Source organism: Aegilops tauschii, unplaced genomic scaffold, assembly GCF_002575655.3.
Source record: "Aegilops tauschii subsp. strangulata cultivar AL8/78 unplaced genomic scaffold, Aet v6.0 ptg001295l_obj, whole genome shotgun sequence".
Classification (NCBI taxonomy): Eukaryota; Viridiplantae; Streptophyta; class Magnoliopsida; order Poales; family Poaceae; genus Aegilops; species Aegilops tauschii.
In genome coordinates this window covers 1-23953 of record NW_027333493.1, presented here as the reverse complement: position 1 = coordinate 23953, position 23953 = coordinate 1, and the positions used below count along the sequence as shown (strand labels likewise).

The 23953-nt window shown below is 37.0% G+C and overlaps 4 non-coding genes across 4 annotated transcripts; 2 read left to right on the top strand and 2 right to left on the bottom strand.

Annotated features, from left to right (window-relative positions):
• Positions 1-1425: 1425 nt before the first annotated feature.
• TRNAR-UCU (transfer RNA arginine (anticodon UCU)) lies at positions 1426-1497 on the bottom strand. The gene has a single exon. It is a non-coding gene; the product is annotated as a tRNA-Arg (tRNA).
• Positions 1498-10122: 8625 nt separating this feature from the next.
• On the top strand, positions 10123-10209 carry TRNAS-GGA (transfer RNA serine (anticodon GGA)). The gene has a single exon. It is a non-coding gene; the product is annotated as a tRNA-Ser (tRNA).
• A 1216-nt stretch (positions 10210-11425) lies between these two features.
• Positions 11426-11498, bottom strand: TRNAT-UGU (transfer RNA threonine (anticodon UGU)). The gene has a single exon. It is a non-coding gene; the product is annotated as a tRNA-Thr (tRNA).
• Positions 11499-13137: 1639 nt separating this feature from the next.
• On the top strand, positions 13138-13210 carry TRNAF-GAA (transfer RNA phenylalanine (anticodon GAA)). The gene has a single exon. It is a non-coding gene; the product is annotated as a tRNA-Phe (tRNA).
• The last annotated feature ends 10743 nt before the right edge of the window (positions 13211-23953 follow it).

Sequence of the window (23953 nt, the reverse complement as noted above, 5' to 3'; positions counted from 1 at the left end):
TTAATGGGCGATGGGTTGATGATACAAGAGGGAAGTTTTGTAAAAGCAACAGGAAGAATTGCTCAGATACCCGTGAGTGAGGCTTACTTGGGTCGTGTTGTAAATGCTCTGGCTAAACCTATTGATGGGAAAGGCGAAATTATAGCTTCCGAATCTCGCTTAATTGAATCTCCTGCTCCAAGTATAATTTCCAGGCGTTCCGTATACGAACCTCTTCAAACAGGGCTTATTGCTATCGATTCGATGATCCCTATAGGGCGCGGTCAGCGAGAGTTAATTATTGGGGACAGACAGACTGGCAAAACAGCAGTAGCCACAGATACAATTCTCAATCAAAAAGGGCAAGGTGTAATATGTGTTTATGTAGCTATCGGTCAAAGAGCATCCTCCGTAGCTCAAGTAGTAACTACTTTCCATGAGGAGGGGGCTATGGAATACACTATTGTAGTAGCTGAAATGGCGGATTCACCTGCTACATTACAATACCTCGCTCCTTATACGGGAGCAGCCCTGGCTGAGTATTTTATGTACCGCGAACGGCATACTTTAATAATTTATGATGATCTCTCCAAACAGGCACAAGCTTATCGCCAAATGTCCCTTCTATTAAGAAGACCTCCCGGCCGTGAGGCTTATCCAGGGGATGTTTTTTATTTGCATTCACGCCTTTTAGAAAGAGCCGCTAAATTAAATTCTCTTTTAGGCGAAGGAAGTATGACCGCTTTACCAATAGTTGAGACTCAATCTGGAGACGTTTCCGCCTATATTCCTACTAATGTAATCTCCATTACAGATGGACAAATATTCTTATCTGCGGATCTATTCAATGCCGGAATTCGACCCGCTATTAATGTGGGTATTTCTGTTTCCAGAGTAGGATCCGCGGCTCAAATTAAAGCCATGAAACAAGTAGCTGGCAAATCAAAATTGGAACTAGCGCAATTCGCAGAGTTACAAGCCTTTGCACAATTCGCCTCTGCTCTCGATAAAACAAGTCAGAATCAATTGGCAAGGGGTCGACGATTAAGGGAATTGCTTAAACAATCCCAGGCAAATCCTCTCCCAGTGGAAGAGCAGATAGCTACTATTTATACCGGAACAAGAGGATATCTTGATTCGTTAGAAATTGAACAGGTAAATAAATTTCTGGATGAGTTACGTAAACATCTAAAAGATACTAAACCTCAATTCCAAGAAATTATATCTTCTAGCAAGACATTCACCGAGCAAGCGGAAATCCTTTTGAAGGAAGCTATTCAGGAACAGCTGGAACGGTTTTCTCTTCAGTAACAAATAAATTTTGCATGTCTACTCTTGTTAGTAGAATAGGAATCGTTGAGAAAGCTTTTTCATTTGAATCATGCAAAAAAGTTTTCTTTGTTTTTAGTTTAGTATAGTTATTTAAAGAATAGATAGAAATAAGATTGCGTCCAATAGGATTTGAACCTATACCAAAGGTTTAGAAGACCTCTGTCCTATCCATTAGACAATGGACGCTTTTCTTTCATATTTTATTCTTTCTTTTATTTTTTTGCTTCTTCCGAGAAAAAACTGTTAGACCAAAACTCTTTTAGGAAATCAAAAAATCCAGATACAAATGCATGATGTATATATTATATCATGCATATATCATAAAGAAGGAGTATGGAGCCGGTAGTGGGAATCGAACCCGCAACCCCAAGGTTATGAGCCTTATGAGCTACCAAACTGCTCTATACTCTTAAACTAAAGAGGGGTAACTAGTGGATAAAAGAGGGTTGGATACGCCCCTCTACCAATATCTATACAAATAGAATAGTCCATTTATACAGAATGGTAAAGAGGGCTCCTCTATGATTATCAATTCCAGAAATCCATACAAATACGAAAGGGTATTTTATCCTTACCAACTGGATCTTGTTGCACCCGGTAACAAACACTCATAAACCATTTCTCGAAGTACGTGTCCGGATAGCCCAAAATGTCGATAGTTAGCTCTAGGTCTTCCGGTCAAAAAACAACGTCGATGAAGGCGTGTAGGTGCACTATTACGCGGTAGGGATTGCAATTTTTCTCGCATTTTCGTTTTTTCACTCAAACTCAAGGGAGAAACTTTGCTTCTTATCTTTTTTTTTAAAGATTGACGAATCAAATGATATTTCTGTTCTAATTTCTGCCGCTTCTTCTCCCTCTGAATCAAACTTTTTTTTGCCATAATGTGTCGTTGCTATTATTACCAAGTATACGGTTCTAATCCTAGATGGAAAAATAAATAGAAAAAGAAATCTAAAAAGGCAGATCCTCCCTCTCTATCAAGAGTAATGAACTAGGTGCTGATACAGTACAAAAAAACAAACTAAATTAACCAAACTTGCCTGATGTTGAGGCAATCAAGAAAGCTGCATAAGTGAATATATAACCCACGGAAAAGTGAGCTAATCCAACCAATCTTGCTTGCACAATGGAAAGAGCCACGGGCTTATCTCTCCAGCGAATTAAATTAGCTAAAGGTGTGCGTTCATGAGCCCATGCTAAAGTCTCAATTAATTCCTGCCAATACCCCCGCCAGGAAATTAAGAACATAAATCCAGTAGCCCAAACAAGATGTCCAAATAAGAACATCCACGCCCATACCGATAAACTATTCATCCCAAAAGGATTATATCCATTGATAAGTTGTGAAGAGTTTAACCATAGGTAATCTCTTAACCATCCCATCAAATAAGTGGAGGATTCATTAAATTGTGAAACGTTGCCCTGCCATAATGTGATATGTTTCCAATGCCAATAAAAAGTAACCCACCCAATGGTATTTAACATCCAGAAAACTGCCAAATAAAATGCGTCCCAAGCAGAAATATCACAAGTACCGCCGCGCCCTGGGCCGTCACAAGGAAAACTATATCCAAAATCCTTTTTATCTGGCATTAATTTGGAACCGCGTGCATCTAAAGCGCCCTTTACTAAAATCAATGTAGTTGTATGCAAACCTAGAGCAATAGCATGATGAACCAAGAAATCCCCAGGTCCTATTGTTAAGAAAAGCGAATTACTATTCTCATTAACAGCATTCAACCATCCGGGCAACCATAGGCTTCGACCCGCATTGAAAGCGGGGCCATTCGTTGAAGATAAGAGTATATCGAACCCATATGTCGTCTTGCCATGAGCAGATTGTATCCATTGGGCAAATATAGGTTCGATCAAGATTTGCTTTTCTGGAGTACCAAAAGCAAGCATGACGTCGTTATGAACATAAAGGCCCAAGGTATGGAATCCTAGAAAGAGGCTAGCCCAACTTAAATGAGATATGATAGCTTCTTTATGGTCTAACATTCTTGCCAATACATTATCCTCATTCTGTTCCGGATTGTAATCCCTAATGAAAAAAATAGCTCCATGAGCAAAAGCCCCTGTCATGATGAACCCTGCAATATATTGGTGATGAGTATATAAAGCAGCTTGAGTAGTAAAGTCTTGTGCTATGAATGCATAAGGAGGTAAAGAGTACATATGTTGAGCTACTAAGGAAGTAATAACCCCTAAAGAAGCTAGAGCAAGACCTAACTGAAAATGAATCGAATTGTTGATTGTGTCATAAAGGCCCTTATGCCCACGCCCTAATCGACCCCCCGGAGGAGTATGCGCTTCTAAAAGATCTTTAATACTGTGCCCAATTCCGAAGTTAGTTCGATACATGTGACCGGCAATGAGAAAAATAAATGCAATAGCTAAATGATGGTGAGCCATATCGGTCAGCCACAAACTTTGCGTTTGTGGGTGGAATCCCCCAAGAAGAGTTAGAATGGCAGTTCCCGCTCCTTGAGCGGTACCAAATAAATGATTACTCGAATCAGGGTTTTGGGCATAAAGATTCCATTGACCCGTCAAAAGGGGTCCCAACCCCTGGGGATAGGGTAATACATCTAAGAAATTATTCCATCGAACGTACTCCCCCCTGGATGCGGGAATAGCAACATGAACTAAATGTCCTGTCCAAGCCAAAGAACTTACCCCGAAAAGTCCTGACAAATGATGATTGAGACGAGATTCCGCGTTTTTGAACCACGAAAGGCTTGGTTTCCATTTGGGTTGTAGATGTAACCAACCCGCTATTAAGGACAGCGTAGAAAGAAATAATAGAAAAAGAGCTCCAGTATAAAGATCCTCATTGGTGCGTAATCCTATTGTATACCACCACTGATAAACTCCAGAATAAGCAATATTCACTGGACCAGCAGCACCTCCTCGAGTAAAGGCTTCCACAGCGGGTTGACCAAAATGAGGATCCCAAATCGCTATGAGCAATAGGTCTTACGTGTAAAGGATCCTGTATCCATGATTCAAAATTTCCTTGCCAAGCTACATGAAACAGATTTCCGGACGTCCATAGAAAGATTATTGCTAATTGCCCAAAGTGAGAAGCAAAAATGTTCTGATAAAGACGTTCTTCAGTAATATCATCATGACTTTCGAAATCATGTGCGGTAGCAATACCAAACCAAATACGACGAGTAGTGGGGTCCTGAGCTAAGCCTTGGCTAAACCTGGGAAATCTTAATTCCATAATGCCTTTCAAATCCTCCTAGCCACTATCCTACTGCAATAATTCTCGCTAAGAAGAATGCCCATGTCGTGGCAATTCCACCCAGAAGGTAATGGGTTACTCCTACAGCGCGTCCTTGTATAATGCTCAAGGCTCTAGGCTGAGTAGCAGGAGCAACTTTTAATTTGTTATGAGCCCAAACGATAGATTCAATGAGTTCTTGCCAATAACCACGGCCGCTGAATAAAAACATTAAACTGAAGGCCCAGACAAAATGAGCACCTAAGAAAAAAAGACCATATGCAGATAATGAAGAACCATAAGACTGAATGACTTGCGATGCCTGTGCCCACAAGAAATCTCGAAGCCACCCATTAATCGTAATGGAACTCTGTGCAAAGTTTCCCCCTGTAATATGAGTTACCACCCCTTGATCACTTATAGTACCCCAAACATCCGACTGCATTTTCCAACTGAAATGGAAAATGACTACCGAAATTGCATTGTACATCCAGAATAAACCTAAGAAAACATGATCCCAGGCGGATACTTGACATGTTCCCCCTCGGCCAGGCCCATCGCAAGGAAAGCGAAAACCTAGATTTGCTTTATCGGGTATCAAACGGGAACTCCGAGCAAATAAAACACCTTTCAAAAGTATTAATACAGTCACATGTATGGTAAATGCATGAATGTGATGGACTAAAAAATCTGCGGTTCCTAATGGAATAGGTAACAAAGCCACTTTGCCACCTACTGCTACTAACTCGCCGCCTCCCCACGTTAAGCTAGTACTTGTTGTTGCACCAGGAGCTGTTACGCCAGGCGCAGTAGCATGGATATTTTGTACCCATTGAGCAAAGATAGGTTGTAATTGTATGGCAGTATCCGAAAACATATCTTGTGGACGGCCTAAAGCACTCATGGTATCATTATGAATGTACAAGCCAAAACTGTGAAAACCTAGAAATATACATACCCAGTTAAGGTGGGATATGATTGCATCGCGGTGTCTAAGGACGCGATCTAATAGATCGTTGTATCGAGTAGTTGGATCATAGTCTCTTACCATAAAAATTGCTGCATGTGCAGCAGCACCGACTATTAGAAATCCGCCAATCCACATGTGGTGTGTGAACAAGGAAAGTTGTGTACCATAGTCAGTAGCTAGGTATGGATAGGGAGGCATAGAATACATATGATGAGCTACAACAATGGTTGTAGAGCCTAGCATAGCTAGGTTAAGAGATAATTGAGCATGCCATGACGTTGTTAAGATTTCATAAAGACCCTTATGGCCTTGTCCTGTAAATGGGCCCTTGTGAGCCTCCAAAATATCTTTAAGTCCATGGCCAATACCCCAATTGGTCCTATACATATGACCTGCGATTAGGAAAAGAATAGCAATAGCTAAATGATGGTGCGCAATATCGGTCAGCCAGAGACCACCGGTTACTGGATCTAGTCCTCCGCGAAAAGTCAGAAATTCTGCGTATTTGGACCAATTTAAAGTGAAAAAAGGGGTTGCTCCTTCGGCAAAACTAGGATAAAGTTGAGCCAAAAGGTCCCGATTCAAGATAAATTCATGAGGAAGTGGTATCTCTTTAGGATCCACCCCAGCGTCAAGAAATTGGTTAATTGGTAAAGATACATGAATTTGGTGCCCCGCCCAAGAAAGAGACCCAAGTCCTAATAATCCCGCTAAGTGGTGATTCAACATGGATTCTACATCTTGGAACCAGGCCAATTTGGGAGCGGCTTTGTGATAATGGAACCAACCAGCAAAAAGCATTAACGCTGCAAAAATCAATGCACCAATTGCAGTACAATAGAGTTGTAATTCACTAGTTATTCCAGATGCTCGCCAAAGCTGAAAAAAACCAGAGGTTATTTGGATTCCTCGGAAACCCCCGCCTACATCACCATTCAATATTTCTTGCCCTACTATAGGCCAAACTACCTGAGCACTGGGTCCAATGTGAGTAGGATCACTTAGCCATGCTTCATAATTGGAAAAACGGGCGCCATGAAAGTACATGCCACTCAACCAAAGAAAGATAATGGAAAGTTGCCCGAAATGAGCACTAAAGACTTTTCGAGAAATCTCCTCCAAATCACCAGTATGACTATCGAAATCGTGAGCATCAGCATGTAGGTTCCAGATCCAAGTGGTAGTATCAGGGCCCTTAGCTAGTGTTCTTGAGAAATGGCCGGGTCTGGCCCATTCCTCAAAAGATGTTTTTACAGGATCCCTATCCACAACAATTTTTACTTCTGGTTCCGGCGAACGAATAATCATTAAGTCCTCCTCTTTCCGGACAAGACATACAAAGAGACCCGCCAACTGTCTTTTTAGTGAATCTTTGAAAGATATATATTTTGAAAGATAGATTTTGAAAGATAGATTTTGAAAGATAGATATTGTGATTAGTTCTTTTCTTTACTATCTACCATCCTTCTATTTTTTTTTAGTTATTCACTGGAGCAATTATATATTGAAGTCAATCCGAGGCAAGTGTTCGGGTCTATTATGACATAAAGATTAGGTGCCTAACGGACATTGTTTATCTTGAAAAACAAATATTTCTCGACGTAAGAAAAAAATCTTTTTTATTTTTAATTTAAGAAACTAGTGTATTTTTTTTTGAGGGCATAAGCTCCTATCTATATCTACTTTCCTTGAGCATAATATAGGGTTTTTTATTTGATTCTAAATTCCAAGATAACTCATTAGAATTATTAATAAGATGGTCCTAATATATTAGCAATATTTAGATTGCCCCCTCTTTTTATTCAGTTTATTACTTCTATTCTAGACCCTATCCCTATGGTTTATTCTTATGAAATATCATATAAAATAGAAGGTATAAGAAATGGATATAATGAAATTCTTGATTCGATCTTACGACCTAATTTATTTGATTAATGGATCAACAACCAAACCACCCATTTTATGAAAAAGAAGGAGCATGGTCTTATTCAAATTCAAAGCGCTTCGTAATCTTCAACCAGTTCTGTGCTTCAATATAATTTCCCGGAGTAAGCGCTATAGCTTGTTTCCAATATTCAGCAGCTTGATCAAACCAAGCTTCCGCAATTTCCGAATCACCCTGTAGAATGGCCTGTTCTCCTCGGTCGGAATAGGAAGTTCCTTCCCTTAGAACCGTACTTGAGAGTTTCCTACCTCATACGGCTCAGAAATTGCTATCTGAATTTCCCCTATCTTAACTGAATTCGATTTATCAAAAATCGATCCAATTTGTTCTTGGGTTAAGCAGAAGAAATTAATTACCTAAGTTTCAAACCCTAATTTTTATCAATAATCAGTTTGATCTTTTTTCCCACCTTCAGAAGAATGAAGCATAGATAGATATAGAGCCTTCGTTCAAATTTTCTGAAAGGTAACTATCCCGTTTTCATATATGAAATCTCTATAGAATCCTTGAAAAAGACTTTTTTCCATAAGAAAGAAAAAAGAACTTACTATCTTTGGGATCTGATACTACACCGCTGCTTAATCCCTTAGTGGATCGGCTCTATTACATAAGCGGATTCCTAAATTTTGCCCCATATCATGGGATAAGTAAGCAGTTTTTTTTAGTTGTATCGACCCAGTCGCTCACTAATTGATCTTTACGGTGCTTTCTCTATCAATTTGAGAAACTTTATCCATAGAGTAGTAGTATAGGCCATACTTTCTTCGTTTTTTGATTCTCGTGAAGTGTCCTTCCTTCCTACAGCTGATAGGGAAAAATCGTTGTTTTTACGATCCCTATGTAGAAAGCCCTTTTTTCTAGTATTTACTAGAAAATTTGATCCTCTCTTTTTTTTTTTTCTTTCTATAGTGGAGATAGTCGCACGTAATGACAGATCACGGCCATATTATTAAAAGCTTGCGGTAAGAAGGGGTTTCGTTCTAGTGCCCGGAAATAATATTCCAAAGCCTTTGTATGCTCTCCATTGCTTGTGTGTATAAGGCCTATGTTATAGAGTATATAACTTCGATCATAGGGATCGATTTCTAGTCGCGTAGCTTCATAATAATTTTGCAAAGCTTCCGCATAATTTCCTTCGGATTGAGCCAACATCCGTTACGGTCGTTCATTCTATTCAAAAAATCTCCGTTCCAAAACCGTACATGAGGTTTTCATCTCATACGGCTCCTCCCTTCTGTACATAATAGTACTAAGCGAAATAATCTATAGAATCAAAATAGAATTAGTCCCGTCTCATTATGAACCGAAAGGGGCTGGTATTTTTCCAAGAAATCTCTAGCCAACCTTCCCACAAGAGGTTTTTCTTAACACCAATGAATTCTATTAATGCTAGAGGAAAACGATAGCTCCAATAATTTCTTTGTTCTCAACGCCTCCTATTTAGAGGAATTAGCTACTTCAACGATCTTTGATGGTTATAGGGGTATCCAAAGTACAAACCTGATGGTTGTTTGTTATCCCAACCATTCTTCCCAGCCCTGATACCGATCAGGAAAGGGGTAATTTCTAACAAAGTTTTTCTCTTGTTGATTCCTATTTCTAGGTGTAGTGCTTTTCTCCCCTATGCTGCCTACGGATACTAATAGAGTAGGATTGGCCTGTAATCCATACCATACCATATCCTGTAGGTGTAACCTTTCGCTCAATACTCAAATCTACAATTGAAGTATCTGAAGCCGCATCAATCGAGGATACACGACGGAAGGAATTGTTAGTTCGCCTCACCTTCCCGAAGCGTGGGTTTGTTTGCTTTACAAATTTGGTTCTCTCTATGCCAACCCCCTCTCTTTTTCGTAAGACTGAGGTATAGGTAGGGCTAAAAAAAAGCAAAAAAAAAGAGTCAAATCGCACCATCTCTATAATAAGTAAATGCCTTTTTTTCTCCTGAGGTTGTCGGAATTATTCGCAATAAAATATTGGCTACAATTGAGGAGGTCTTATCAATGAAATTTCCATTTACACGGGATCTAGGCATAATTCCCAACCCATTCTATATAGAATTGTTTTCATTCCTTCACAAAATAACATAAAAACAAACACATTCGATTCTTATAATTATAAATAGATTGATCCATATGCTCTACTCTAAATCCATATGCTTTAAATGGATAAGAGAGATAGAGATATGGATTTTCCGCTCAGCTCAAATTGTATCCTTTTCCTTCTGCTTGGACACGAAGAGATATGAAATATTTGACTAAGACTGGATTTCATTCCACTTTGCTATTTCTGAACAACAACTTATGTTATCAACTATTTCGTGTTTTCAAAGTTATTAATTGTCTCATACCCTATTTTTGATTTCGATAGTATGGTGTAGCGTATCTTATGCAAACGGAATTCTAAGGTTTCTTTATTTTATTATGCAATAAGAAGAATTCTTCCATTTTCTTTTTCTTTAGTTGCGGGAAAACCCAAATTAAAACTTTTTTTTTATAGCGAGCGCAATTTCTAGTAAAAAATCCTGTATCCTTCCACTTAGATCAAAAGGAATTTTTCCAATAGAACTATGGAACCCCCGAGTGGTTGCGGTTGTACCTGTACTGCAGGAATAAGAAAACTCGCTATTCACTCAGTTTATTTTCCATAATAAGTTATGTAGGAGAGATGGCCGAGCGGTTCAAGGCGTAGCATTGGAACTGCTATGTAGACTTTTGTTTACCGAGGGTTCGAATCCCTCTCTTTCCGTTTTTCTTAATTCATCAACGTTAAGGATCACAATGTATCAAATCAAATAACAATTTTTTCCAGCAATAATATCTTATATTATCTTATTTTGATTTAATAGAAATTAGAAATTCTCTATAGCAAATTACTGTGGTATGTAAAATACACATAGAGGAAAAAAGAAAAAAGGATCCTAATCCTAGGGTTAATCAATTTTAGCTAGTTGATGGGAAAATACAAATTAATGGTAATGGTCTTAGGGCGATTTAGTTCGGGGAAAGGGGAAGGGGAAGAAAATTCTATGAACCTTTCCTTTTTTCGTTAAGTTCAAGTCTGACGAGAGTAATATTCTACAACTAACAACTCATTTATTTTGAGACCGACCCACTTCCTATCTAGGATTTTATTTACTAGTCCTTTATATTCCAACGTGTCAATCGCCAAATGCTTTGGCAATTTCCCCGGGTCCGATGAAGCAATATAATTTTGAACCAGACCTTTTGATCTTTGGTTATCTTTCGTAGTAATAATATCTCGGGGTTTGCAACGAAAACTTGGTATATTGACTATACGACCATTAACTAAAATATGTCTATGGTTGACTAATTGGCGGGCCCCAGGAATGGTTGAAGCCATACCCAATCGAAAAAGGATATTATCCAAACGCATTTCAAGTAATTGTAGTAAAACCTGGCCTGTTGACCTTTTTGCTTTTCCAGCGATATGTACATATCTAAGTAATTGTCGTTCTGTCAGACCATAATGAAAACGCAATTTCTGTTTTTCTTGAAGACGAATACGATATTGCTCCTTTTTCCCAGAATTGAATTTTTTTTTAAGATTACTTCCGGATTTAGGTGTTTTTCTAGTGAGTCCTGGTAAAGCTCCCAGACGGCGTATTTTTTTTAAACGAGGTCCTCGATAACGGGACATGAAGACTCCTTTTTTTATTTTATTGAAATTTCATTTTACACAATTAATTTCATTGTATTTACATTACAGAATACATCGAAATTAAAACTGAATTAAACTACAGGATAAACAGAGTAAAATCAACTAAAGTACCCAAAAAAATGGAATTTCATCAAAATCTTTATTTTTTGTATATATATTATTTATTTTATTGTTTTGTATCTAGCAAAATTGTAAGGTAAAAAACATAAAAGATCCTGGATTCTCCATTTAATTCGGAAAAAAAGAGATTCTTGTTCGTAGAACATCGATAGAGAAAAAAAAAAGCCGACTATCGGATTTGAACCGATGACCCTCGCATTACAAATGCGATGCTCTAACCTCTGAGCTAAGTGGGCTTACATAACGGAAATAGTGTAACAAATAGAAATAGGTATAGTATAGGAAATCCGTAAAATCTCAGATATTAGTTATTAATCTTAGCTATTAACTAGTTCTAAATTTGAAGTTATACTTATAAAAATAAAAAAATACTAAAACTTCTTAAAGATAAAGTTAGCTTGATATGCTTAACTATAGGATATTAAAAAATAAAATTATAGAATTTATTGGTATTTTCATTTGATCATTATAGACTTTATTATTTGTTAATAATTTGAGGATTAATATTTCACTAAGGGGAACATAGAGTCAGAGTAAATAAAATTGCTAATTCTGATTAGAAAAAAAGAATAAATATCAAGCGTTATAGTATAATTTTGAATACTATAAAAAAGTAAGACGGGAGGTGGGGGAGATAAAAACTTTTGGATATATTGATTCGGATTGAATTGCAAATACATCAAGGATAGAATCAATTCAATTCTGAATTGCAATAAGCAAGCGAGGTCTCTCAAATAGAGTCGAACTGAACTGCTAGACTACGTTGAGTGATGAACTCAATGATTCAAAAAAAAAACTAAGAGATGGATGAAATTACACAAGGAATCCTGGTCTCAAAGAAGAGGGAAATGGGGATATGGCGAAATCGGTAGACGCTACGGACTTGATTGTATTGAGCCTTGGTATGGAAACCTGCTAAGTGGTAACTTCCAAATTCAGAGAAACCCTGGAATTAAAAAAGGGCAATCCTGAGCCAAATCCGTGTTTTGAGAAAACAAGGGGTTCTCGAACTAGAATACAAAGGAAAAGGATAGGTGCAGAGACTCAATGGAAGCTGTTCTAACGAATCGAGTTAATTACGTTGTGTTGTTAGTGGAATTCCTTCTAATTCTAAATTAGAGAAAGAGGGGTTTTATACCTTATACATTTAATAAACACGTATAGATACTGACATAGCAAACGATTAATCACAGAACTCATATTATATTATAATTATAATATAGGTTCTTTATCTTTTTTAAAAATGAAATTAGAAATGATAATGATTATGAAATAAAAAACTCATATCATAATTTTTTTTTTTCATTATTGTGAATCCACTCCAATCGAATATTGAATAATCAAATTCTTCAATTCAAATTCAAAGTTTTCGAGATCTTTAAAAAAGTGGATTAATCGGACGAGGACAAAGAGAGAGTCCCATTCTACATGTCAATACTGACAACAATGAAATTTCTAGTAAAAGGAAAATCCGTCGACTTTATAAGTTGTGAGGGTTCAAGTCCCTCTATCCCCAAATCCTCTTTTATTCCCTAACTATACTATATTATTATTATTTATCCTCTTTTTTTTCTTTTTATCAATGCAATGGGTTTAAGATTCATTAGCTTTCTCATTCTACTCTTTCACAAAGGAATGCGAAGAGAACTCAATGGATCTTATCCTATTCATTGAATAGATTTCTTTTTTATTAGAGTATCGGCAAGAAATCTTGGTTATTCACTCTATTTTTAAGTTTTATTTAAGTAAACCATGCACAATGCATAGGACTACCCCCCCATTTTCAAATTTTAAATTTGAAATACTTTAATTAATTTTTAGTCCTTTTAATTGACATAGATACAAATACTCTACTAGGATGATGCACAAGAAAAGGTCAGGATAGCTCAGTTGGTAGAGCAGAGGACTGAAAATCCTCGTGTCACCAGTTCAAATCTGGTTCCTGGCAGAGAAAAAAAAAAGATCCACCGAATAGGTATTGATCCAAATACCTCGAGATGGATTGTGATACATATTCATTAATAATATTTATTCATCTAAGTGGATAAATCTATAATATAAATATAGAGGCACTTCTTTTTAAAGAAGTTTTAAAATATATCTTTTCTTTATGATAAAGAAGGGGGTGAGATTCCCCTTTATTTTTTTGCGTTTCTTAATTTTGTATTCCGCTATTCCGACGAATATTTTTTTAGTCTTGCTTATCTTTATCTTATCTTATTTTCCTAGTTGTGCTAAGTAATGTGCGCGGTACAAAGTTCCTGGTAGAGAACTTCTTTGAGTCATCCTATTTTTCTGTTCATATGAAGGAAATTAATATGCGATTTTCAAAATAGGGGAATCCAAATGAAACCCTTTTTTTGCTCAGTCTATCTGGAATGCTTTTGTATAATTAGGAATTAATTATAAATAGGTATTCCGTTTCATCTAGGAAAAGAACCTAAAAATATTCCTTGACTTGAATAAAATCTGGAGTTGTGTTGTATAAGTGAGCATGAATTTCTTATCATTCAATGAGCATCTTGTATTTCATAAAAATTGGGGGTTATATAATCCTTACGTAAGGGCCAGCCTATCCAACTTTCAGGCATTAGGATACGTTTAAGGCGCGGATGATTATCATAAGAGATTCCCACCATATCATAAGATTCGCGTTCTTGAAAATCGGCACTTCTCCAAATCCAGAAGACAGACGGAATTCTAGGATTATCCTTTTGGGCAAAGACTTTTATGCAGACTTCTTCTGGATTATCTATACCATATTGTATTCTCGTAAGATGATACACGCTAGCTAAAGATCCACCGGGTGCTACATCATAAGCACATTGGGAGCGTAAATAATTGTAACCATATACATATAAAATGACAGCAATGGAATCCCAATCCCCTGCTTTTATTTGTAAAGTCTCTATTCCTCGGTGATCAAAGCCCAAAGATCTATGAACCACCTCATGTTTGACTAGCCAATTAGATAACCAACCCTGCTGCATTGTCTTCATCTCTCCCTCTTTGTATAAATATTTCACATTTCGGATGCAAGTTTGAAAGATTGCCCTGCTTTTTATTTTTCTACACAAAAGAGCCCCTCTCCTAATTCACTAATTTGTAGGAAGGTACTGAACTTTTGGATTTGAAAAAAGTTTCAGAAGATATATCTAATGTAGATGGTGATTGATAGAGCAATTCTTGCTCATAAGTTCCTGTATGAGTACTGCGCCTAACATAAAGCTTGTGACTGGTAGTAAAACATCTATTTTTATTTTGAGATAGAGTTCGATCCTCAACTATTTCTCGCGATATCTTCTTACGAAGTTTTGTTAGGGCATCTATAACTGCCTCCGGTTTAGGTGGGCAGCCCGGCAAGTAGACATCCACAGGAATTAACTTATCAACTCCCCGAACAGTACTATAGGAATCCGTACTGAACATTCCCCCTGTAATAGTACAGGCTCCCATAGCAATGACGTATTTTGGTTCAGGCATTTGCTCGTATAATCTCACTAAAGAGGGAGCCATTTTCATTGTTACCGTACCGGCTGTTAAAATTAGGTCTGCTTGCCTAGGACTTGATCTTGGTACCAATCCATAACGATCAAAGTCGAATCGTGAGCCTATTAATGAAGCAAATTCAATGAAACAACAACTGGTACCGTATAGAAGGGGCCATAAACTGGAGAGTCTTGACCAATTCGAAAGATCATTTGGTGTAGTTGAAATAACAGAATTGGAACTTGTTTGGTCAAGTAAGGGAAACTCAATCAAATTCATAACTGTCTCAATAGAATCTTTTCCTTCTTTTTTTTTGTCTAAATATTCAGTTAAGACCATTCCAAGGCTCCTTTTCGCCATGCATAAACTAAACCAACAACTAAGATAAGCACGAAAATCAAAGCTTCGATAAAAACGGATACACCCAATACGTCGAAACTCATTGCCCAAGGGTATAGAAAGACGGTTTCCACATCAAAAACAACAAAAACGAGCGCAAACATATAATAGCGTATTCGGAATTGTACCCAAGCCCCTCCCATGGGTTCTATACCCGATTCATAACTAGAAAGCTTCTCTGGTCCTTCACTAACCGGGGCTAAAAGTCCTGAAATCGAAAATGCCAAAATAGGAATAAGGCTTGCTATTATTAGAAATGTCCAAAAAATATCATATTCGTGAAGCAGAAACATAATGTACTCCCATTAATGTGGAATAGGCGGAACTTAAATTAGTCAATTCAATTCAGCATTGTCAATTTATCCAGAACTTCTCTCTTTTCCTCGGTGAAACAAGAATCTTTTTTGTTCAAACAAAAGCGCTTAGTTTAGCCTTTGTTTCCTCTGTGCTGCATCTTCTTTAAAGATTCATCCAATGGAATCCCAACTCCCTTTCTTTTGGATTTCCATTCTATTTAGATATGGTGTATGTAGATCTAATTCTTATATAAAGAAAACTTTCTCGTTTCACTTTGTCTCGCTTTCTCTAGAATCTCTAGAAAAAAGAATAGCTCTATCCTTTATTTAATATTTAATAATAAAATAATAAGAGACTATTAAATAAAAATGAGAATACTACTAAATTAGAACCTAATTAAGATAGTAGGACTAATCTATGCAGTATAATTAATGAGAAGTAATACTATAAAATAAAAATAAAGAACTCTATTTCAGAACTATGAGACAGAATATTCTGTTTTCTTATTTACTCTTTACTTTATTTTTTCTATTTAAAGTTGATCAATTTACATAATGTATCTATAAACAAAGTAATAAATATACTTAAAACAAAGTAGGAATTCGCAAAATGGATAAAATCATTGCAGTTATTATAGGGAAGTCTAGAGATATCCTATTTGAAGGAGGACGGGATTCAAATCAGGGAAAGGATCCTTTCTTCTATTGATTTGATAGAAATTCGTTTTTCTTTTCCTGTCTGTATGATTTTGATTTTCGATGAATGAGCCTTTGGTAATGCTTTTATCTCTATTCTATGTCGCAGGCGCCTATCCAGTCTATAAACAAATACTAATGAGAAAATGAAAACTATACTAAACTAAAGAAAACATAGGATAGAGATCCTAAAATCTAAAAAAGGGCATATTAGGGCTATACGGATTCGAACCGTAGACCTTCTCGGTAAAACAGATCAAACGGATTATTATCGAAATGATTTGAACTGTTTCAAAGACCCAACATGCATTTTTTTGCATTGGGCTCTTTCATAAACTGATTTAAAGATCAGTTAGTCCACCATAGTTTTTCTTTACGGAAAGATAATGAGATGGCTCCCTGTGCTCTGATTGATTTTTTGTATTATGATCTATCTAGGAGCAATACCAAAGTGTTTCAAAGGAGGATTACCTTGACTTAGGTCTGCCTCCGGTCTAAATTAAATCAACCTAAGTGAAATGGAGTCTCTATCGTTCCACTGCAAGAGTTAACTATGAGACTTCATACACCTTAAAGTTCATAGAACGAAAAGAAGTTTTTTGGAGGCCCTTATCCTCATTACGCCTAGCATTTAGTGGGCTGGATATTTACCTTATCAACTAGCAAATCCATAAGGGTTCTATTTGATTAGGCACCTGAATTGGCACCTGAATCGGACTGAACCGACTGTTTGTCAGGCTACTGTTCTCCTATTCTCTCGAATCTATGAAGTAAGACATTGATTTTGCAATAAGATCGATTATGTTCATTGCATAATAAGCTCCTTTGAAAAGCATTGGCGCACGTGTAAACGAGTTGCTCTACCGAACTGAGCTATAGCCCTTATCACAGATATCTTAACATATAGATAATTTCTTGTCAAGATGAATATTTTCTAATGCCAGAGGATACCCCTTTGATCTGTATCTGTTTAGTATTTAGTTTAGTATTTAGTATATAACAGACCAATAACAGAGCGGTATTGCTTAGAAAAGGGATTCAATATATAATCGATCGAAGTAATGGGTCTTCCTTTGTGGTGATAAATTGCCTACTTAACTCAGTGGTTAGAGTATTGCTTTCATACGGCGGGAGTCATTGGTTCAAATCCAATAGTAGGTAAGTAGGTAGAAAAATTACTAGATAGCATTGGACTTACTTCGCTTCACTATCTAATAACTTTTTCTACCCCTCTTCCCTTTTTCTTTGTATCAACTATAAACCACTGGATTGTCTTCAATTGGATGGGGGAATCCAATTGACAGCCTCGATTCGTATCCTAGCTCGTCTGAGAGCGAGCTTCGCTTCAACCAAATCTTTCGTACCCTCAGCTTTACTCAAGTTAGCTTCGGCTATTTCAAGTGCCTTTTGAGCTTCTTCCGGATCAATATCACTACCCAGTTCCGCATCATTTCCTAAAATGATGATCTCATTATTAACTATTCTCGCAAAACCGCTCCACAGAACCGCTGTTAACCATTGGTCGTTGAGGAGGCGTATTCTCAAAGGACCCATATCTACTGCTGTGTTAATGGGGGCGTGGTTTGGTAATACGCCAATTTGGCCACTATTAGTGGATAAAATGATTTCTTTCACTTCACAATCCCAAATAATTCGCTTAGGAGTCAGTACATAAAGATTTAATTTCATTTCTTCGATTTGTTCTCCTCTTCTAAGGTTATAGCTTTCGTGCTAGCTTCATCGATGTTACCCACCAAATAAAAAGCCTGTTCAGGTAGGCCGTCTAATTCTCCGGAAAGGATTAGTTGAAATCCCCTAATAGTTTCCGCAAGAGCAACATACTTTCCTGGAGAACCAGTAAAAACTTCTGCCACAAAGAACGGTTGTGATAAGAAACGCTCAATTTTTCTTGCTCTTGCTACAGTTAAACGATCCTCTTCCGATAATTCATCCAAGCCAAGAATTGCGATAATGTCCTGAAGTTCTTTGTAACGTTGTAAAGTTTCCTTAACTCTTTGCGCAGTTTCATAATGTTCGTTGCCAACGATCCGAGGCTGTAACATAGTCGAGGTTGAATCTAAAGGATCTACTGCTGGATAAATACCCTTGGAAGCTAATCCTCTGGAAAGTACGGTAGTAGCATCCAAATGTGCAAATGTTGTGGCAGGGGCAGGGTCGGTCAAATCGTCTGCAGGTACATAAACTGCTTGAATCGAAGTTATAGATCCCTTTTTAGTAGAAGCAATTCTTTCTTGCAAAGAACCCATTTCTGTACTAAGAGTAGGTTGATAACCCACTGCGGAGGGCATTCTCCCTAATAAAGCGGATACCTCTGATCCTGCTTGAACAAAACGAAAGATATTATCGATAAATAAAAGCACGTCTTGCTTATTAACATCTCGGAAATATTCCGCCATAGTTAGGGCAGTTAAACCAACTCTCATACGAGCTCCCGGTGGTTCATTCATTTGGCCATAGACTAGAGCTACCTTTGATTCCTCAATATTTTTTTCATTAATTACTCCGGATTCCTTCATTTCCATATAAAGATCATTTCCTTCACGAGTCCGTTCCCCTACTCCACCGAATACGGATACGCCCCCATGAGCTTTAGCAATGTTATTGATTAATTCCATGATCAGTACTGTTTTACCTACTCCAGCCCCCCCAAATAGTCCTATTTTTCCTCCACGTCGATAAGGAGCTAAAAGATCGACGACCTTAATACCTGTTTCAAAGATGGATAATTTCGTATCTAACTCGATAAAGGCAGGCGCAGATCTATGAATAGGGAACGTTGCACTACTATCTACAGGACCCAAATTGTCAACAGGCTCCCCAAGAACGTTGAAAATTCGTCCGAGAGTAGCTCCACCGACCGGAACACTGAGAGGAGCTCCCGTGTCAATCACTTCCATTCCTCTCATCAACCCGTCCGTAGCACTCATAGCTACAGCTCTAACTCGATTATTTCCTAATAATTGTTGTACCTCACAAGTCACATTAATTTGCTTATCGGCAGTGTCTCTACTCTGGACTACCAAAGCGTTATAAATATAAGGTAACTTGCCTGGGGGAAAAGTGACATCCAGCACGGGTCCAATAATTTGATCGATACGACCTGTACTTTTTTCTTCAATTGTGGAAACCCCGGGAGGAGAAGTAGTAGGATTGGTTCTCATAATTATCACATAATTAAAAAAAAGGAATTTGTCGAAATTTTTCTTTTTTTATTGTTGAATAATGCCAAATCAAATCAAAAAAAATCCAAAAGTAAAAAGGAAATGAATTAGTTAATTCAATAAGAGAGAAAAGGGGACCAGGACTTGATTTCGTTGCCCAAGCGAATCCCATTCAATCGTTTACTCATGGAATGAGTCCGTTGGAAAGTTCAATCAATCTTTTTTTCATATACATACATTTTGCCTTTTGTGGAGGATCTGTGCCTACTCTACTTTCCTATCTAGGACTTCGATATACAAAATATATACTACTGTGAAGCATAGATTGCTGTCAACAAAGAATTTTATTAGTATTTAGTTAGGTATTTGCATTCAAAATAAGAAAAGAGAACTATTAAGAACTTGTAAAATAAGGATTAGGAATTAATTTGGGTTGCGCTATATCTATCAAAGAGTATACAATAATTATGGATTTGGTAAATCAAATCCATGGTTTAATAACGAACCGTGTTAACTTACCATAACAACAACTCAATTCCTATCGAATTCCTATAGTGGAATTCCTATAGGATAGAACATACACAGGGTGTACGCATTATATATGAATGAAACATATTCATTAACCTAAGCATGCCCTCAATTTTCTTTAATGAGTTGATATTATATTAATTGAATATCCTTTTTTTTTGTTTTACGAGATTTTTTCTAAAGTTTCATTTACGCCTAATTAACATCGAGTAGACCCTGTTATTGTGAGAATTCTTAATTCAAGAGTTATAGGGAGGGACTTATGTCACCACAAACAGAAACTAAAGCAGGTGTTGGATTTCAAGCTGGTGTTAAAGATTATAAATTGACTTACTACACCCCAGAGTATGAAACTAAGGATACTGATATCTTGGCAGCATTCCGAGTAAGTCCTCAGCCTGGGGTTCCGCCCGAAGAAGCAGGGGCTGCAGTAGCTGCCGAATCTTCTACTGGTACATGGACAACTGTTTGGACTGATGGACTTACCAGTCTTGATCGTTACAAAGGACGATGCTATCACATCGAGCCTGTTGCTGGGGAAGACAACCAATGGATCTGTTATGTAGCTTATCCATTAGACCTATTTGAAGAGGGTTCCGTTACTAACATGTTTACTTCCATTGTAGGTAACGTATTTGGTTTCAAAGCCCTACGTGCTCTACGTTTGGAGGATCTACGAATTCCCCCTACTTATTCAAAAACTTTCCAAGGCCCGCCTCATGGTATCCAAGTTGAAAGAGATAAGTTGAACAAGTATGGTCGTCCTTTATTGGGATGTACTATTAAACCAAAATTGGGATTATCCGCAAAAAATTATGGTAGAGCGTGTTATGAGTGTCTACGTGGTGGACTTGATTTTACCAAAGATGATGAAAACGTAAACTCACAACCATTTATGCGCTGGAGAGACCGTTTTGTCTTTTGTGCCGAAGCTATTTATAAATCACAGGCCGAAACCGGTGAAATCAAGGGGCATTACTTGAATGCGACTGCGGGTACATGTGAAGAAATGATTAAGAGAGCTGTATTTGCAAGAGAATTAGGGGTTCCTATTGTAATGCATGACTACTTAACTGGGGGATTCACCGCAAATACTACTTTGGCTCATTATTGCCGCGACAATGGCCTACTTCTTCACATTCACCGTGCAATGCATGCAGTTATTGATAGACAGAAAAATCATGGTATGCATTTCCGTGTATTAGCTAAAGCATTGCGTATGTCTGGGGGAGATCATATCCACTCCGGTACAGTAGTAGGTAAGTTAGAAGGGGAACGCGAAATGACTTTAGGTTTTGTTGATTTATTGCGCGATGATTTTATTGAAAAAGATCGTGCTCGCGGTATCTTTTTCACTCAGGACTGGGTATCCATGCCAGGTGTTATACCGGTAGCTTCAGGTGGTATTCATGTTTGGCATATGCCAGCTCTGACCGAAATCTTTGGGGACGATTCTGTATTACAATTTGGTGGAGGAACTTTAGGACATCCTTGGGGAAATGCACCTGGTGCAGCAGCTAATCGAGTGGCTTTAGAAGCCTGTGTACAAGCTCGTAACGAAGGGCGCGATCTTGCTCGCGAAGGTAATGAAATTATCCGAGCAGCTTGCAAATGGAGTCCTGAACTAGCCGCAGCTTGTGAAGTATGGAAGGCGATCAAATTCGAGTTCGAGCCGGTAGATACTATTGATTAACTAGATAAAACTAAAGATAAAGAAGGTATAAATAAAAAAGAAACGAAATAAAAAGAGAAAAAAATCAGTTATGAAATGCAGTAATTCTTCTTTATTCTTCTAATTGATTGCAATTAAACTCGGCTCAATCTTTTTTAGAAAAAAAAAAGATTGAGCCGAATAAAAATAGATCATGATATGATCATGAGACTTGACAAATCGAGATTCGTCTATTCTATATATCTAGAATATATATATTAAGGTATAATACAATAAAGAAATACAAATAAAATAATAAAATAATAAAATATAGTATTATCAATTGTATGCGCTTCTAGAGAAGTATGTATGCAGGAAGTAAATTCTAACCGCTTTCTTTTGAATCCAATTTCAAATTAGATTAGAAAGATAGAAAGGCCATGAGGATGGGAAAATCAAAATAAAATCTTTTTAATTAGTTCTCCTTTTTTGGAATTTTCTTATTATCCTTTCATTTTTTTTACAGAATATTTTTCAAACTAAAAATAAAAAATACAATACAATAGTCAATATTCCTTATAATAGATATACTTAATTATATCATAAGAATCTTAAGATATTTTTCGACTAGATAGAAATAGTAAATTTGAATTGAGACACCTATTCCATGACGGATTTAAACTTACCTTCTATTTTCGTGCCTTTAGTAGGCTTAGTATTTCCGGCAATTGCAATGACTTCTTTATTTCTTTATGTGCAAAAAAATAAGATTGTCTAGTATTTTTTAGTGTAAGTAATATAATATGGTAGGGTATGTGGCTTTTTCTACACACACTTTCTACACACAAATGAAAAACGGTTATGGATGCGGATATAGGCTACGAGCATAAATGCATGAATATGCAGAGCCAGGTATAGCGAGTTTTATTTTATTTATTTTAATTGAATCAACGAATATTTTTTGAATAGAAAGTCAATGTATCTAACCTATTATTTCACAGGAGTACTAGTTGCTGAAGGCGATTTCAGAATCAAAAAAAGTAAAGTCAAAATTATTTAGCTTATTCTCTCAATTTCAATCGACCGCTGCTGGATTTAGTATATCTAATATGAATTGGCGATCAGAACACATATGGGTAGAACTTCTAAAAGGTTCTCGAAAAAGGGGTAATTTTTTCTGGGCCTGTATTCTTTTTCTAGGTTCACTAGGATTCTTATCGGTTGGGATTTCCAGTTATCTTGGTAAGAATATTATATCTATACTTCCATCTCAAGAAATTCTTTTTTTTCGCAGGGGGTCGTGATGTCTTTCTACGGAATCGCAGGCCTATTCATTAGCTCCTACTTGTGGTGTACTATTTTGTGGAATGTAGGTAGTGGTTATGACCGATTCGATAGAAAAGAGGGAATAGTGTGCATTTTTCGTTGGGGATTCCCTGGAATAAAACGTCGCGTCTTCCTTCGATTCCTTATGCGGGATATCCAATCAATTAGAATTCAGGTTAAAGAGGGTCTTTATCCTCGTCGTATTCTTTATATGGAAATCCGGGGCCAGGGGATCATTCCCTTGACTCGTACTGATGATCAATTTTTTACTCCACGAGAAATTGAACAAAAAGCTGCCGAATTGGCCTATTTCTTGCGCGTACCAATTGAAGTATTTTGAGGTATCTTTTTTGAACTGAGTTGAATGAAGAAAAGAAGAATTGGAAGAAGAAAAGTTTTCTCAACACGGGGAGGAAGTCCCTTCTAAATTGGATTTGTTATTGTAAGGGGATTTTTAAGTATTTATCTAAAGGAAGGAACAAACGAGGATAAGAGAAATTTGCTTTTAATTTTTTTTTATCCAAGTGAGATATATCGCATACTATTCTTCTTTTTTCATCCGAAAGGGCTTTTTTTTTATTCTATTTCACTATTTCATTCCATCTAGATCTAAGAAAGAACCCAATGCACTGAAATTCCACTACTAACTAATATACAAAAAAGAAGAATAGATACAGGGTATCAAACCTATATAGTTTTTGCTTCAAAGAAATAGAAATATCATGAAATAGAAATATCATCATATAGAGTCAGGGAATGGAATAGAGTCAGCGAATGAAGCATATTCATTAACAACTCCATTTACGGATCAAAAATGAAAAAAAAGAAAGCATTGCCTTCTTTACTATATCTTGTATTTATCGTACTTTTGCCTTGGGGGGTCTCTTCCTCATTTAACAAATGTCTGGAACTTTGGATTAAGAATTGGTGGAATACCAGGCAATCCGAAACTCTCTTAACTGATATTCAAGAGAAAAGGATTCTAGAAAGATTCATAGAATTAGAAGAACTTTCTCTCTTGGACGAGATGATAAAAGGGAAACTAAAGACACATGTACAAAAACCTCCTACAGGAATACACAAGGAAATAATACAATGGGTCAAAATAAATAATGAGGATCATC